This window comes from Choloepus didactylus, chromosome 22 (genome assembly GCF_015220235.1).
Source record: "Choloepus didactylus isolate mChoDid1 chromosome 22, mChoDid1.pri, whole genome shotgun sequence".
Classification (NCBI taxonomy): domain Eukaryota; kingdom Metazoa; phylum Chordata; class Mammalia; order Pilosa; family Megalonychidae; genus Choloepus; species Choloepus didactylus.
In genome coordinates this window covers 35,202,160-35,218,450 of record NC_051328.1, presented here as the reverse complement: position 1 = coordinate 35,218,450, position 16,291 = coordinate 35,202,160, and the positions used below count along the sequence as shown (strand labels likewise).

The 16,291-nt window shown below is 43.8% G+C and overlaps 1 pseudogene; it reads right to left on the bottom strand.

Annotated features, from left to right (window-relative positions):
* Positions 1-2,751: 2,751 nt before the first annotated feature.
* On the bottom strand, positions 2,752-4,673 carry LOC119518579 (annotated as a pseudogene).
* Positions 4,674-16,291: the final 11,618 nt, after the last annotated feature.

The following is a 16,291-nucleotide window of genomic DNA, read 5'->3' as shown; positions in this document are numbered from 1 at the left end:
ACCACTCAGAAGCTCTGTGACTTTAGGCAAGTGACTTAACCTCTCTGTTTCCTCATCTGAAATATTGAACCCACCTCATGAGGATTAGATGAGATCATATATAAAAATCGTAGTACCAGGAACATAATATACTATTAATAAATATTAGCTAATAATAAGGTAGTTAACCTTCAGGCATTCTAACTCCCATTTTTCTCTGCTGCTTAGTGGCCTTACTGTCTTGGGCTATTTCCTTCTGTTCTCGAGGCATCAGGCTTTCGTCTGTGAAACAGAAAGAAGAGATGGACAGGCCAGTTCAGAGGCTTTAAAACATTTCTGGTTTGGGCCTGAAAAGTCTCTTATTCAAGCAAAATTTGATTTGGCAGTGGATAAAAGTAGAGTTTTTCTGGCTATTTTACTTCAAGTCTCAGATTTATTTCAAGGCTCAGGGCTTTAGTTTCCTCTTCTGAAAAATGGGACTCCTCACAGAACTGAGCTCATGGAGTTGGGGCAATGAAGGCTTGATCTGGTGCATTTAAGAAGTTTTAGTTCATACAAAGTGCCCAGGACACACTTGTCTTGATTTTGTCCTGCCCCCACCCCCATACCATCTCTCCTGTTTGGGGGCCTCGTCCTCACTCACTGCTCTGGCCCCAGAGTCTCTTCCAAGGGACCAGGTCCCTCGAGCAGTGTCTGAAAACCACTGGCTGAAGCTCTTGAAGGCCCCTCTGCCTCTCCCAGTGCACGGGCCGTGAGTGATCATCGGGCCCAAGAAGGCAGAGGGAAGGCACGAGCTCAGAAGTTCCCCCAGCTCCCAGCAGACCCAGCACAGGCTGCAGATCAGTGGGCTTTTCAATATCCCCAACATGTTACCACCCAAACATCTATCCCACTCAGGGAGTACTAATAACAGCGGGAGGTGGGTACTGCAGGGAGTGGGCTGGGGCAGAGGAGACGGAAGCTGTGCAGGGTTCTTTGTGCAAGCATTTTTAGAACTTGCCCAAGGTTCCGATTTATCGAGCTGAGTCAAATTACTGTACATCCTGACAGAGCCCTTGCTGTCATTGATCAGCCCTGACACTCTCCTCTGCATTGCATCACCATTTCAAGAAAGAGCATGTTCTCAGAAATAAGTATGATCTGGGAATGACTCCTGGGCTGCATCCTGCCACTTGGAGAGAGAGGCATTCAATCGATGAGAGGGAGACACACCTGAGTGCTGAGGGTGGGTTCTACCAGGGCTGCTCTGGGTCACTGCACACCTGGCTAAGGGAGCCAGATTCTGCTGTCAATATGCCAGGGGAAGAATTCTCGATACTCAGTGTAAGAAAGCAAGGGGTGAAGCAGAGTTAGCCGTGTTCTTTTTATTCTAAAATGGAAAATAACTTCTCAGCACCAGTTTGAATTTTGTAAACATTCTGTGAGCTTTGGCCGTGTTTTGAAGTGTGTTGAATACTATTGTTTTCTGATGTTGAATGATGGTGTGTGCAGGGAGTGTGTGTGTGTGTGTGAGTGTGTGTGTCCAAATTAGACTAGAATAGGGCCTGGTTCATGGAAAAGTTTGGCAAATGTTTCCTAAATTCGGTTAGGTTTTAAATTAATTTTTATTATGAATGAAGTGAAAATTCATTGCAAAGATTTTTACATCTGGAGGAGGGTAAAATAAAAAGTTACCTGTTACCCCTTTCCGAGCACCCAAACTACTCCTTTCAGGAAATCTCTGTTGACAACTTAGTGTTTATCTGTCCACTTATTTTCCATATGTACACAAAACTATATATGCACATATATGTGCATTTATGCATTTTTAAACACAAGGACACATATATAGAGAGTGTCTCAACTTGTGTCCTTCCTTGACAATATTTGAGTTGAATGTGTACGGAATTCCCATCAGATTTCAACTAAAGAGATGGAAAGTCATTATGGGTCTTCGGTGAAGTTGAAAACTGGGAAGATGGTCAATGTTGATGCTGTGAAGGAAAAGCAAAAAATTGAAAACCAAACTCTGAAGCAAGACAGAGGTGGAGACGGGCCAGCCAAGAGGCTGAGAAGGGTGAGTACCAGAGCAAGAATCTGTGGTCAAGTGTGCTACTGGAAGCCTTTGGTGGTGGTTGATGAAAAAGACAGTATGATGTGGTAGCTGTTTTTCAAAGGTTGCCCCCAATGACCCACACCTCTGAGTTTGTGCACCCTTTGTAGTCACCTTCTCCATTGAGTCTGGGCCAGTCTGAGACTCATGCTAAGCTGTAGAATGCAGAGGGTTTGATACGATGTTGGTTCCAGCCAGAGCCTTTGAGAAGATTGTCAGCTTCTGCTGCTTCTGTCTTGGAACACATTCTGGTGACCCCCCGAGGCACTGTGCAAGACATCTAGCGACTCAACTGGAGAAACAACTTGGAGACACCACATGGGCAGGAATAGCTCTGACACAACATGGAGAAGGAAAGAGCCACCCCAGGGTACCAGTCTTCAGATGACTCCAGCCCCAGCCACCATCTGACTGCATCTGCTTGAGAGATCTCAACAGAGACCGGCATGAGAACCACCCAGCTGAGCTCAGTCAACCTATAGAATTGAGAGATAATAAAATGACTGTTTTTGTTTTATAGAGAAAAATGGTTTCTTTGGTTCAAGAAGTAAAAAGGAATTCTTAATTCTTCTTCTTTCTTCTGGTGGCTGAGCTGAATTCTGTTAATCAAATGGATTGCAACAAACAAAAATTCCCTTGCAGACCTTGACCTTTTGCAGAAATGTAAAATGCCTGTTACATCACTTGCAATTAGTATTTTCTAAACTGATGCTCACTGTTATACTTTCCAGTGTGTCCGTGGTTGCTACATTCTCCTTCTTATCTTTGGGTGTCATGGTAGGAAACAGAAGCACTTACCTGATGTTACTGGAGTCCATAAGGAACACAGTGACACGGTCGATGCCCATGCCCCAGCAAATTGTCAGGGGCAGCCCATATTCCAGGGCAGTACAGAAGTGTTCATCTATGTACATGGCCTCATCACCACCAGCAGCCTTGGCCTTGGGGTCCTTCAGCTCAGTGTAGGCATTGCAGATTTCCTTCCTCATGACAAATAGCTCAAAGTGCTCTGTTACAACCTCTTTAGAGCAATGCCACTTGGCCAAAAGGCTCATTATATATGAGTAATCACAGGTGAATGTAGGATTGCTGCAGATCACTTCCTGGAATTCCTTGTCAAGTTTATCAAGGAGTCTCACTGTGGTCTGGGGTGGAAGGCATTCAATAGCCTTTGCCACACAGATATCAAAAATTTTGCAAGTTTCTTCAGTTTTGAAGATGTTAATTTCTGGCAGCTTCAACCCCAGGGATTTCTCAAGTTCCTCTACTGTGCTGATTCTCTGGAATCTCATAGGCTTTACCCTCCAAGCCATCTGGATGTAACTGCCTGCAATGTGCTTCACCATTTCTGAAATCGCCTTCTCTGTGATTTCCTTGAGATTGTGATAGTCTGCATAGGCCGTGTAGAACTCACGGGTGCTCAACTCAGGATTGTGAGTCAAATCAATTCCTTCATTCTGTAACTGGCATCCAATTTCATATACCCGGTCAACACCCCCAACAGCCACCATCTTTGTGGCAGAGTTCTGGAGCGATTCTCTTATTTAAGTTCCTGTCTTGCTCATTGTTGTAGGTGATGAAAGGCTTTGTCACAGCTCCTCCAGGGGTGATGTTCATCATGGGAGTTTCAACCTCTAAGAATTCCAGCTCATCCAAGAAACTACTTATATATGTGATAATCTTAGAGCCAATGATAAATTTCTGCCTCACAAAGTCATTCAGGATTAAGTCCAAGTATCTCTGATGATATTGTGTTTCCTTGCCTTTGAAGCCAAAGTGAAGATGAGGTAACATATGCAAACAGGGAGACAGTCGTGTGATCTTGCAGGGAATGATGCTTAGCTCACCCTTCTTGGTTTGCCCAGGATTTCCCCGAACTCCAATTATTTCTCCCCTATGCAGTTTATTATTGATTTGAATAAATTCTTCTGATTTATAATTCCTGGTATTGGCCATGGCTTGCAACTAGACCCCCTCTCCCTGAAAGTCATAGAAGATGAGCCCCCAGAAGCTCTTTCGGCATGGATCCTAGCTGCCACCTTTAAGGTGATGTCAGACAGTTGGTCCCCAGGCCACAGGTGACTGTACTCCTGAATGGAAAGAGTGGGCGAGATGTCCACATGGAACTAGTGTGGGACTGGTCTTCCCCATTGACCTTCAGTTGGTGGATGGCTTGACTGCAGATCTTGTAGTATTTTTGATTTGGGTCCAGGCTCTCCTCCTTGGCACCCATGCTGTCATCAATGGTGTGGCTGGTGGCAGCAGCAGCAACCTGGCTTAGCTGTTTCTCACTGACCTCCTTCTGCTTTTCCTCCTTCTCTGCAACTTTCTTGTCCACCTTCAGGCATCTCTTTAGTTCACTTCTTTTATCAGAAAGTGACTTATCCTTGTGAAGTGCTGTGGAAGGAGCAAGTTGACCCAATTGCAGCTCCCTTTGACCCCACTGTGCCCAGGAGGTTTGATGCAGGGACCTCCTAACAAGCCTTGGGACTGCTTGTGTCAACCTGGCAGCACACTCTGGAACTAATGATCGCCACCACTTCTTGCTCAGTTTCAACTCACTGCCGTCCACTTTCATTTCAGGCCCCTGCACCACCACCATCTTTCCCAACCTAAAAGGCATGGCTATTGTTTTAAGCCACTGCATTTTGGTGTAGTTTGTTTTGCCAGCAGTGGAGAACTAAAAAGAATAGGGGATGGCTTGGTCTGTGTTCATTTCAGACGTGTTTTCAGTGGGCCCAGATACTTTCCAGGAAATAAGGATATTTATGGAAATGGCCACTCCAATCTGAAGACTAAGACTCTTGCACATCTCCTGGGTCTTACAAGTGTTCACGTCCATGATTGCCAGCGTATGTTTTGAACTGAATTCGTTTTTGAAATTCCTTTGAGAAAAAAGGAAGAGGAAGATACCAATTTTATCTCTGGTTCAGCTGTCATAAAATCCTGGCCAGTATCCATTCTAAAAAGGTTAGCAACAGGCTGATGTCTTCTTAAATGGAGGGATAAGCCATGGGGAGACAAGTGAACATACTTGTGGATTAGTAATGATACATCAAAAAGTGAAAAAAAAGAATGTTAAAACAATCTAGAAAATCCCTCTATATTCTAAAGAATACAATAATTTGCAAGCAGTTTACTTGTTTAGCCCCTTAGGGCATTGGTTGGCATAATTAGTTAATTCTTGGGAAGGGTTATGTGTGTAGGCTTTATTAATTGACATTTTCCTTTAACAGGGAGCATAAGGACCAGAAAAAAATTGTCATTACCAGAGAGTAATGGGTTTTCTTTTGAGAAACCCATGTATTTAACGAGGATAACATCTTTCATCCTGCAGCATTCCAAAGGTATTTAGAAACTTTATGGGGCTTGAAATGGAGCCACCTCTGGCATGAAACACGGGAACACCTCTCCTCATTTGAGGGCGGGATGTGCAGAATGCCAACCGAAACTACCCAGAGCACATAATTACCAGTTGAAATTATCAATTACCAACTGGAATGGGTCCAGGCCCCAGGCTCAACTCTTGTGACAAACATCAAGGGCTATTTAAAGACCACACATGTCTTGATACCTTTGCTTTGGCATCTTCACCACCTGGGACCCCAGGCAGAGAGCATATCAAATAGATTAGCAGATTAGCCCTGCTCCCCTGCCCCCACCCCCCACCCCTGGTGGCTGATGTTTAGTTCTCTCTCAGAAGTAGGTGCATGAACCACATTTGACCCTGTTGACAACCCAGTCTTGCCTGAAACCAGTGAGCTTTGAAGAGCAAAGGGCTCTGAAATCCATGGTGTGGTCACTTCTATCTGCTCTGGGCCAGGAAGCCACCTTATAAGCTACCCAGCTACTTGGAATTATCTAGTGGACACATGCAGAAGAGATGTAGAGGTGCTAAGGGATGAATGGAACCACTTGAGAGAGAAAAAGTAGGAATGTGAGTTAGTGCATGAGTGTACCTTGCATGTTATGTGTGAATGTATGATTAGGAATGACCATGAATTGGGGGTTTATTTGTGAGTTCATAGATTGATTCTGCATATGTGGTTTTGAGTTTGTTATTTAGCCAACAGATAGCTATTGCCAACCAACTGCACAGAGCAGAGAAAAATGGACAAGGCTCAGCCCTCCAAAGCTTACAGTCAAGTAATGGGCCGAGAGAAGGAATCAGGCAATTTATGATACAGTATGATAGAAGTGTAAAGCAGTTGTCAATGAGTTTGCAAGTGTTAATGCATTTGAGTGCATTTAAGAATACATACTGCTTTATGGTGTGTTTTGCCAGATGGCATAGAAACTTTTGGCCATTGGAATGCTTTATGGCAAAGCTAGGCCATCAAGGGCCCCTTGGCAATGGGCATGGGTGGTAGAGGAGGAGGCCGGCACAGGACCCTGAGATATAAAATCTCCGACCAGATTAATTCCACTGCCCCACACCACACCTTCATAGTGAAATCAGTAGAGACTGGATTTCATGTCCAGAATAGCAGGAACGGCATGTACGTTACTGGGAGTAGGGTTTGGTACATAAAGGGATCGAGTGTTGTGTGTGTGTCTTCTTGTCTGGTTCTCAGATAACTTTTTGGGTCTTCAGATGGTTCTAAAACCTTCAGGAAAACTCGGGAATATGGAATTTTTGCAGTCAGTTGCCTGCTAAGTTGATTTGCCTCATTACTGTTTGAGTCAAGTAGAGGAAAGAAAGAAAGAGAAAAGAGAAGAAGAGGCTCACACTGACTCCATGCTAACTGCTCTCAGTCACTAAGCTCAACACTCCATACGCTTAGCGCTGTCCATTTACAGGGGAAGCAACTGAGGTTCAGGTGGGGTAACTCAAGTCCAGTATGGGTTCTATTTCCTCTCTCTTCCTACCGTGGTCTGGGTCCTAGGGACCAGAGACCTGAATTCTCATCCTTATCTCTAAAGTCCAGAGCCTTTATCAATTGAAGCTCCTCATCTGAAACATGGAACACAGAAAATCATTGGAGGGACAGCATTTGCTCAGTTCTTCCAAGGATGGCACATAAATGGAACCATTCTAGAGAGAGGAGAGAAGTTACTTCATTCCAGGCAATGGATGTCTTGAGACTTAATCCTTTTGCCACTCCCCAACTCTTACAGAAGTTTCTAGAATGAGGCTTCTGAAGCTCTGCTTGATACAAGCCCATCCCCTGCCACAACATCTTCTGTAGCTCACTTTTGACTTCCCTTGGCTATTTCCTTATCATTCTTTGGATCTTCTTGTTAATACCACCACCTTCAAGAGATTTTCCCAAAGTATAAAGTAGCCCTCCCTGCTCTCATTAGACTTTACATCCTATTTATTTCCCTACCAGTAATTATTACAAATAATACTTTCAAGTGTTTATTTGTTTACTTCTTTATTATCTGACTCCTCTCACTGGTAGGCAGATCCCAAGGGAGGAGGGAGCTTGTCTTTCTTTCTTACCACTGTATCTGCAACATTTAAAACACTGATGCATCATCCGTTCTCAATAAACATTCGTGGAATTAATTATCAGTAAATAGCAGGATTTATCAAATGCTGGCAGGAACCTTGCATATATAAATGAAATAAAATAAAAAGTTATCTACAACTCTCCCTCCACAAACACACACACCAAAATACACCCACCTCCTAGGGAAGGGTAGAGCCATAAGTAGAGACCCAGGAGGCAGTGAGGCTGGGCACTGTCCAGGGAAAGGGAAGAGAGAATAAGGCCCCATGACCAAGAAGACCCTTGGGAGAAGAGTCCTTTTAAATGAGGGAACTAGGTGGTGAGAGGGAAGGCTTGGGATTTCAGTGGCGAATTGTCCAGGAAGCACTATCTTGCTCACTTGTCCATTTGTGTTACAGGATTATTTAGAAGGTCTTAAGAAGTGCTGGAATGTTCATGGTGGTGGTGGTGGGATGATGTCCTAGAGGAAGCAGAGACCCCCTCCAGGGACCCTGGAGTTAGGGGTTAGCTCCCATCTGGTCACATCTACAAGATGCCCAGGAGGCACGTATCTTGAGCCCCATTTCTGAAATGAGGAAACAGATAAATGTTGGTTAATCGACTCACCCCAGCTGACGAAGTAATAAATGGCTTGACCAAGACCTGAATCCAGGTACAGGTATAGGTATCCTGTGCTCTGTGTTCTGCTGTGGTCATTTCAGAATTCTGCCTGATGTTCACTGCCTTTCAAACACACACGTGCATACCAGAAACACTATTTCTTGATTTTTCTCTCCCGTTCATCCACTTCCTGAACTTAGCACACCCAGAAATTGTGCTCTTTCCAATAGGCACGATCATAAAATATGAAGTCCCATTTATCTGTGCCTGCTAAGATTGGGTTGGCCCAGAGGCCACCACACAGTCTTGTGGGAAGAGCAGCTATCTGCTGGATGAATGGCAGGAAGCCACAGCTGGGGGCAGGAGGGGCTGGAGAAGTGGGGGGAGGAAAAGGAAACAGGCCCCCGTTCCCGCCACTGAAAGAATGATGGTCGCATCTCCCAGATATCAATGACATCTGCTTGGCTAATAAAACTGACAGTTTGTCGCAGTCAGTCTGGGGCTCCAGCAGGAGGAGCGGCTGGGAGCATTTGGGAACAGCGTGCACAGTTACTGAGGGCACAGGCTGCTGGGGCAGAGTGGTTTTCCCAGGCAGCGGGGCCTGTCCAAACGTGCAGCTCCCCACACCACGTCCAGGCACGCAGTCTTGGCCACCCCGACGTGGTAAAATCAGAACCTGCAGAGCCCTGCGGAATTGGAGAGTTTCTCTACGTCTCTGTCATCATTTGCAATTTGGTTTCAATCTTATTTGTATCATTTAGGTTTTGCTCTGATTTTTTGTCAGTGCTAAAATGAATGCTACTTCATCCATTTGTGAATGTCTGAAAAAATTAGGATGTCTGCAGAATGTGCATATATATTCACTAACAGCATATGCATATCTATACATTTCCCCTTCCAGTGGCTCCTGCATGGCATCCTAATGATAGTTTTTGAAAGCTGTGGCTGATACCGTGCAAAGTAATTTATGAGTAGGGTCGCCAGATTTAGCAAATAAAAATACAGAGTGCCAGTTAAGTATGCCCGAAACTGCTTGGGGCGTACTTAGGCTATACAGCTTCTCGTTTATCAGAAATTCTAATTTAACTGGGTGTGCTGCATGCTATCTGGTCATCTTCTTTGTAGGGGTTTATCTCATGTAATTTTAATTCTTGTAATAACCTGATCTGGTTTACTCTGATGAAGCCTATTTAACATATGAGGTAGCTGAGTCCCCGAGAGAGTAAGTAACCTGCTCAAGGTGGCCCGGCTACATGGGATTGCATGATGCTGTGCTGGTGACCCCAACTCCAGGCTACCCCTAGATGTGTGCAAGTACTCCATTCAAGAAATGAGAACTCAGAGCCGTGGTCTCTGCTTAGAACAAACTCTTCGTGGCATGCCGCGGGCCAGTCCCTCATCCTCTTTGGTGCAGGGCCCTGATCTCTAAACCGAAAAGCTGTGCTGTCCAGTAAGGAAGCTACAGCCTCATGTGGCCATTGGCACTTGGAATGTGGCCAGTCCGAATGGAGATTGCTGAAGGTGCCCGTCACACTGGGTTTTGAAGACTTAGTCTCCCCAAAAGCAGATAAAAGAACTCATTAGTAATTATAAATTTTTTATTACATGTTGAAATGCTAATATTTTGGAGATGTTGATTTAAATAAGATATCTTGCTAAAAGTAATTCCACCTGCTTCTTTTTCTGTTATTAAGGAGGCCACTAGAAAATTTAATATTTCGTATGTGTCTTGCACTAGCTTAGGTGATAAGAGTCTCCAGCTATTTTTGTTATTGTTTTAAAAATTTGTTTGTTTTTAGCTATGGAGCCCTTTGTTCAAGCACAAATAAGCTATCCTCAGTAAAAAACTAGATTTTATTTATTTAATTATTCATCAGCTCAACAATTATTTGTCAAGCACATTGTAGGAAACAGATACTGATCTGGGAATGGGGATTAAATGGAGGACAACAAAGATGCTGTTTCTCCCTGCCCTCTTAGAGCTTACCTTCTCAAAGAAGGTGGGGGAGAAGATGAGCAAACAAATGAAATAGATGTGCACCTTGAATAAAAGAGTTAAATCTAGTTAAATCTAGTTTGGTGACACATGCAGGATAATGATTTAAGAAAATGACAGGGAGACTTACTTTACATGAAGGTGGCCAAGAAAGCCCTCTCCAGGGGGATGGCTGCTAAGCTGAACCCTGCAAGGTCCCTGCTCGAGGCCTCCCCTCCGTCTTCAAGCCTTGGCCCAGGGCCCCCGTTCGGTGAAGGCTGGAGCCTGTGGGGCTGGGGCCGAGCTCTTTGGGGCCTAGGGCGGGCAGGGAGGAGGCCCGGCTGGTAGCCGCTGCAGTGTGGGGACTGCACTCCTCACAGGCAGACCTGTCAGCAGCAGACGTTTTAGTTGCCAGGTCATCAGTTTCCCCATCTGAAGAGATGAACCAAGAAAAGGATTAACATTGTGGCTGGAAGGAAAGAACAGAGCAGCTGCAGGAAATTCAGAGGGGGGACAAACAAAATTCCTCTCTTGTGAAACAAAATCAAGAAAAAAGAAAAAATTGGGGGAAGGAAAGAGAAGGGGAAAGACCAAGATGAAGGAAGGAAGGAGAAGAGGAAGAGGGGTGGAGAACGCAGAAGGAAGAAAGGAGGAAGAAGAGGTGAAGAAGGAAGAAGGAGGGGAAATTAGACGAGGCAAGAGTGACGTGGCCCTCCTCAAGGTTTCCAATAAACCCAGCTCTTTGCTGCATTTCCTTGAAAGTTTGCTTTATTATTGAATTGCTTGGTCTTGGCTCAGAGCCTCAAAATGCCCTTAGTTTTGGCTGTTACATGTGATGAACAGATGCTGGGGTGGCCTTGTATTATGCTCGGTTTAGACATTCCACATCCCAGGGGGAAGCAAGTGCTCACCACCACAGACAGGAAAACGGCTTCCTATTTGCCCAAGAGCCTAGGAACTGGGAACTTTGATGGGACATACCCAGAAGCTTTGCTAGAAATCCTTGTTTCCAGAGAAGCATAGTTTCTTTAGCGTGAAATGGACTCATTTCCCCAGCACATGCTTGTTTGGAAGGGTGTCCCCTCTCCCCTCTCACCCCACACATTCCACCCACCCCCTTTGCTGATGGAAGCAGCATTTCTGCGAGTGACTTTGAGCCCTTGGAGCAGTGAAGTCACTCCCAGAAGGTTCTGTCTGGTCTTGGTGTGCTCTTTGTCTGGGCCCGCGGCTGCTTTCTTTGGCCTGCGGAGGGGACCCAGACCGCAGTCCGAACTCCAGGCCAGGCACTGACCATCTATCAGCCTGTGCACAGCTGACCAGCAGGGATCTCACCCAGGGTCCAGTTCTTCTCACTTCTCCTTTTAATAAAATCAGTAGATGGTTTGTGATCCTCTTAATGGAGATACAATGAATTGAATCAGGCTTGACCTTATTATGGTGTTGATATATTTTCCATCTTTAACTTCAATAGCAAGAATACACTAAGTAAAGCAAATCAAACTGTGAGTTGAAACGAAGTGGGAAAGAAACGCAAAAAGGTGTTATGAACATATGAAGAGGGATAGGGTTAGGAATAAGCGTATTTTTTCACCTGAGCAAATTCCCCAATAGATAACATGTATTAACTTGAGTCTCTAAAAGCTATGTTTATATTGGAAAATAATAATATAATAAGGCAGAGTGGACTTTAAAAATGCCATTTTGAATATGTAAAAAATATGCTTGGAGTCAAGTAAAAAATGTAAGAAGGGACTGCATTTAAAAAAATTAACTGTAAAAATAATACAAGAACATTTAAGAGAACATTTAAGAAAAAAGTCATTACTCATGTTCCTACCATTTAACAGACCTAGTTTTCTTTTTACAAATTCCTTTCTGTCTCTGTCTATATATTCTATATATGTATATTTACATATTATAATTATAGTACAAGTATTGTTTTGTGTTCTTCTCTTATTTAGATATCTTTTATCCATCTGTCTCCAGAATCATAATAAACATTGTATCTTGGCTTACTGTCTCTTCCTCAGGGAAATATCATTGCACTCTTACTTGGTCAGTAGTCCCTATTTAATCATGAAAGGACCATTTCCCTCTTGTTTGTAGCACTGATCACAGTTGTATTTTTACTTTTATCTGTGTGATTCTTTGATTACTATCTGTTTTCTCTGGGGAAGTAGAAGTTCGTTTATGTATCATCTGAGCTCACTATTATATCCTGTCCTATGGTAAGTACTCATTAACTCCTTCTTAAATACATGGTACATAATGGCTACATAATATCTCGTCATGTTGATGTTGCAGTGTTCCTGAAATCAGATTACTATGGTCATACACTAGTTTGCTTCAGATTAGTTTCCCGAATAAAACATAGTGTAATGAACATCTTCATGCATCTGGCTTAAAAAAAAAAAAAAAAAATCCTTAAAATGAAAATCACCAAGTCAGAGTTTATGAACATTCTTATGCTCCTTGATGCATTTCATGCATATTTCAGAAAGGGTTGGACCCCGTTTACAAACAATGTGTGAATATCAAATGAAACTCTTTGGAACCCCTTATGGTTATAAAATAAATATAATCATAGCATAGATAACAAGAAATATCAAAAATTAAGAAGACACTTCTAAACATCCGTAAGCACACTACACACACAAAAAAAAAGCCACCAGGAGTCATTCCTCACACGTTGTATTCCATGTACGTGCATGTGTAGAGACAGATCCCAGTCAGGAAAAACCTGAACCAAAGAATTTATGTAGTTTAATACCCTGTTCCCTTTCCCATTTGCCATCTCACAACTGTAATTTTCAATTTTCTGACCACTTAGTTTTCGTGGTTGCAAATAACTTCATTGTATGGATGAGCTGTAATTTAACAATGTTCTAACAAGTAGTTTAAAGGTTGTTTTGATTATTCCTTAGTATCTGTATGGTGGCAGTGGGTGCTTTTTTATATATGTCCTTGAGGTTACCGCAGCTCACGTCCTTGGGCTAGACATGAAGCGAGGCCTAGAGCTGGCTTTCCTTTGAGGGGGAGGCTGCCGAGGAAGCTGCTTGAGAGCTGTCCAGCCAGAAAGAGATGAAGAAGGTCTGGTCTGGGGGCACTTTCTCTAGAAAAGCAGATGTCGTTTGGGTGGGGTGGGGGTGGGGGGTCCTTCCACCATGCTCAGCTTTTGCGTCTTCATTAGCCTGTGGCTCTGGCCTGGAGTCCCAGCTCTGCAGTTCTTACCGACTGTAGGCCAGTTCCTTCACCATTCTGAGTCTCAGTTTTCGCATCTGCAAATGGGCTAATTTTAGCGCTTACATCAAAGGGTTGTTGCGGGATACTGATTACGTGCTTCGACTTGGCGGGCCTGGGCCGGGGGACCTGATCAGCCCCTGGGGAGGGTGGTGGGCACGGGCGGTAGCGCCCTCCACAGCCCCCCGGGCCTGAGAAAGTGAGGCCGGAGGCAGGCCCCATTTCCTCACCCAAAATACAACCATTGGAGGAAGCTTGCCGGAGAAAACCGCCCCCCTTATCCTGCCCGCACACTCCCCGTTGCAAGAGCAACTTCCCCCACCGCCAGTGCGCATGCACCGTTGCCAGAGCAACTCCCGCCCGCGGCAAACAGCTTCCGCGTCTTCTCAGAACCAATCCTAGCCTTTATCCCCTCAGCATTACCATTTAAGGCCCTTTCACCCCTACACCAACCCCGCCCTCTAAGCCAGCCTATATAACTTGTGCCCACCCCTAAATAAATGCTCTTGGTTTTACCCCCCTGAAGAAAGCGTCCCGCCTGTTTTCCTCTCGCCGCCCTCCACACCTTGCACGCCACCGCCGGGGACCTGGCCAAGTCCCCCGCCTCGCCCTCGCCTCCGGGAAAGAGCCCCCGCCACTGGTACCCTCCTAGCAACGCCGAGAGCCGAGGGTTCAGCAACCGGCCGCCCCCCGACGCAATAGACGCGACCGCAGGTTGTTACACAGAATGATTGAGTAAATTTAGGTAAAGCATACGTCAGGGGTCCTGGTCAGATTCAATAAATGGTAAATGGTAGCAAGGGAGGGAAAAGCCTTCAAGATGAACTTCCTTGAGAGAAAAATGGAGTGGTTGGGAGTGTAGCTGTTCCATAGAAGGCTGAATGTGGGCATGTTAGGGCTGTTCCCAAACACTTTGCCACCCAAGGCAGCTGAGATTAAGATTTTTATGCTAAAGTCCGTGGGGCTTTTGACCGCCTGAGAAATGCAAAGAATCCATAGTTCACATCTGAGGATCAAAAGTTACCAAAAGGTCCCAGTTCTGAGTCAGTCTCATCAGTTGGTTTTGACATAAACTTTGAGATCTTAGATTTTAGCTCCGATCACCTCGTGATCTTTTTGCTTTTGTTCTCAGTAATGCTTTATCTAAAAAATCAGCTAAGAATCAGTATAGTGATACAGTGGAAAGGTCATAAGATTTTGAGTTTGGTTGACTTGAATATGAATTTCCAGTTCTTTTTCTTACTCTCTGCTTGTACTTTTGGCAACTTCCATTATCCCTCTGAAACTCAGTTTTCCCATCTGGAAAGTGGATATGCTAACACATAACTTATAGTTTTATTGTGGATTTTTGTCAAGTTATTTTTAAAGGACCTAGCCTGGTGACTAATGCCTCAAAACTATTGCTATTGTTAGATTGTCTTTGAGCATTGTCTATGCATTATAAAAAGTCACTCTTAATCTGGTGCTTATAAACATTTCCGTGGCTTTCCGGTGTATCAGTTCACTTTTTCTATTTAGCTTCCTCTTTTTCGATCTTTCTCTTCTACCAGAGAAACAAAATGGGACTAACCGTGTAATAGGCAGAATCTTTACTTGGAATCTGAACCTTCAGCAAGAGGCAAAATGTATCAGTGTGAAAGAAAAGGCATTGAATTGACTTCCACTTCCTTGAAATCTATTTCAAAAATCCTGAGGGAAACAAGACACTAATAGAATGATAGTGGAGGGCTGATGTGGACTAGTTATAAAATGGTGACTCCATTTCAGAGCCAAACTGGGCTTCAATGAGAAAGGAAAACACTCCTATCCCCTGTCTTCTCAGAAATAAGGAAGCTGTTGAACATAATTATTACAATATTCCACTCCCAAATACTTATAATTTAATGTCCTATTTCAAATATGTCCCCATTTAAAGCTAGACTTGCTTTTTCCCTAGAGAGAGAGAGGTCTCTTTTCGTTATATAATAATATAAAATTACTACATTTGAGCTGGGTAAATCTAATTATGTTTTATAGATTATATATGTTTATGTGTGTGTGTGTCTGCACATGTATATACATACATGCTTAGTTATATTTAACTAGATGCCATTGATACATAGCTACTTGAATAAAGTGATAGTTTCATTATTTATTCATGTGGGGTTTTTTCCTTATAAAAGTTGGGAGAATTGTACCAGTATCAGTCTCCTGGGTATGATATTGTACTATAATTACACAAAATGTTACCATTGGGGGGGGTGGATGATGAGCAGGTGGGATGCCTTTGTATTATTCCTTACAACTACGTGTTGATTTATGATTTTCTCTTTAAAAAGAGAGCAGGAGAGAGGGAGAAAAGAAGACAAAGAGGAGAGTGGAGAATGTCCTTGAACCTCTAGGCTCTTCTTGGGTGGTCACCTCAATTTACCTGCAGCACTCCTGCCCCTCCACCTGGCCCATGCCTTCTCAACCTTCAGATTTGAGCTGAAATGTTGCTTCCCCAAAGCCTTTCTCTGGGTCCTCTTGCCAAAGGCTGAGGTTTGTGTTGAACAATGTCCTAGTTGTTCAAAGCCTCTTTCATGATAGTCACCATAATTTAAATTAGGTAACGAAATATGATTTGATCCATCAATAACTATCTGCCCTGTTAGGATGTAAGCTGTGAGGACAGGGGCCATGTCCCTAGTGCTCTCCTTCCCATCATCTGGGATTGGCCCAGTATTTGGCATGTATTAACTAAAGATTTAATGACGATTATAATTCCTCCATTGTTTTTCATGGAGAAATTGCTGATTCATGCTTTTTTAAAGAAAATGTTTGGAAAGCTACCCTTTAACCCTGAACATTTAACATTTACATTTTTGTTGTCTTTCCAAAAACTGTGAAGGCAGAAACTTTCCAAGAATTGTGACAGTAGCATCTACTACCGCCTTTAGTTCCTCAGCGTCTAAGGGGAATAAAGTCCAA